Here is a 2,377-nt window from a genome sequence, read left to right on the forward strand (position 1 = left end):
CACAGAAGATGCATAGATATATTTCACTTCAAGACTGAGGTACAAAAACAAATAATGGACAGTTGTGACCATATACAGAGATGTGATGACATTCTAAAGTAGGACTATGTATACCCTTCTCTTCAGCTCTCAGACTTGAAACAATGGATTCCAAGGATCTGGAATTTCCATACGAGTCTCAGTTAGGTTGAAAGATAAGGGTGTGGCCCCATTACAGGCTAGAATAGGAACTTATTTTCCAGAAAGAGATTTTGCAGAGATCTAAATTTTCATCAGACCATCTGCAAGAGAAACTGGCAATGATGAATCAATGATGAGCTGGGCCACATGTTAATGACGACTGCTCATCTGTTCATAACCTCTTGCCACCTTACCTAAATTTCAAGTTAGGAAGATGAACTTGTTTCTCTTTCCAGTGTGGCCACTTTGAAAAAGGTTTCCTTTTCCTGTATTTTACAAAAAAAAAAAAAAGAAAGAAAGAAAGAAAGAAAAAAGGAAAGAAGGAAAGAAGGAAGGAATGAAGGAATGAAGGAAGGAGAGGGAAAAAGAAAGAAAAAAAAAACCTTATCTCTGGTTATATTTCCCAGTTTTTCTTGGCTATTAGTGTATTCCCAAGGAAGTTTTGAAAATCAGCTAGACTAATAACATCTGTGAGGATTGGAGCTGCTTCCCAGCAGTGCCTTCCTTGGCAGCTCCCATTCTTTTACATAGGCTGCATGCCTCTCTGCCTTCTTCAATCTGAGTCTTACCCTAAAGTTTCCTCAAAGATAATGTTATAAAATGCTGACCATCCTTCAAGCCTCATCTAACAACTGACAAGAAAGGTTTTCTTAATCATATAGCGTTTCCTCTCATGCTTTTTTTAATTTATTCTTTTTTTAATTTTTGTAGTCAGTGAATACATTGAAGTTGGTAATATTGTTAGCCTCCTCCCTGTCCTCACCACTCCACTGGGACCCTCCTTGTTGGGGTATATGGTTCATGCATTGTAGGTTGGCCGTTAGTTTCAGGTAGGAGGAAATGTCTTTGTGTGTCATGACCCAATGTGTGGCTCTGACATTCTTTCCACCCCATCTTCCACAAATTTCCCTGAGCCATGTTGCCTCTCATGCTTTTTAAAAATAACAGTGTAAGAGAATAATCAACTCCTACCAAATCAGAGAGCCAGAGCCTCAGAGGCCCCCAACACCTCAGCACTGAAGCAGGCAAAAAATGAACCCAATATGGCTCAAGGAAATTTTGCGGAAGAGGGGGCGGAAAGAATGTCAGAGTCACATGTTGGGTCATGATATGCAGAGACATTTATCATACCAATAACTGTGGGCTAACTCCACAATGCACGACCCATTTACATCAACAAGGAGGGTCCAATGGTAGGGGGTAGATCATGGATGAGCCTAAACAATGGTACCAAGCTGCCTGTATTTGTTGAAAAGAAAACTAATAAATTAAATTTAAAAAAATAACAGTGTAGCTCTCAGAAAACACATTCCTTCATTCCACTGAGAGAACTTTAAACATGAATATACACAAGAGTAAGATTTGTAGCATTTAAATAAAGTGTCCTGCTCTTCCAATAGCACATGGTGCTCAGTGACATAGCTTGTAGATGCTCAGTGAACACCTTGTTACAAGGCAATGAATGGGCAAAGAATCACTTTGTGGTCTGCCATTATCAGATTTTACTGTGTTGTCTTACAAACTTCAGGTCCTGCTCTTTGAGATCCTGGTAAATAAATAATCAGCTATATTCATAACAGCAGACCAAGATCTACACCCAATCACACCAACATGTGTCTCTCTGAGTATGATTTGAAATTTAGTCTTAACCCCTAAATCTTCTCACAGATCAACAATATAGTAGATGACTCTGCATTGCCAGTGTGCCCTCCTTTCAAAAACAACAAGAACAAAAACTAATAGAGTTGTGGATGACCTCATTAAAGGGTCATGATCCTGTTATCAATATGATACTGAAATATTTACTAGCTTGTGAGGCTCTGTGCACACAAAGGACAGCTCAGTGAGGAGATTTTTGCAGAACAGCTGCTGGGGCATTGGAGGCAATATGGGTCTGACAGATGGAGAGAAACTAGAATGAAACCTGCAGGTATTCTTGTTCTTTCTCAAGTCATGTTTATTTTAATTAAATTAGGGAAAAAGAGAGTCTCATTTCTTAAAGGGAAAAGTCTTAAAGGACTTTCATCTCCCTACAATTTCTTTCCCTAGAGAATTCTGAATGGGGGTAGGGTGGGGAGAAAGCCTGTGGCCTTTTATGATTGGAATGAATAATTTTCAAAGAGAATCATGTATTTCTTTTTTCGGGAAATGTTTAAAAGATTTTGCTGTATAAGCTGTTAAAATAAAGAGTCTCCAA

The sequence above is a fragment of the Jaculus jaculus genome, chromosome 1 (assembly GCF_020740685.1).
Source record: "Jaculus jaculus isolate mJacJac1 chromosome 1, mJacJac1.mat.Y.cur, whole genome shotgun sequence".
Taxonomy (NCBI): domain Eukaryota; kingdom Metazoa; phylum Chordata; class Mammalia; order Rodentia; family Dipodidae; genus Jaculus; species Jaculus jaculus.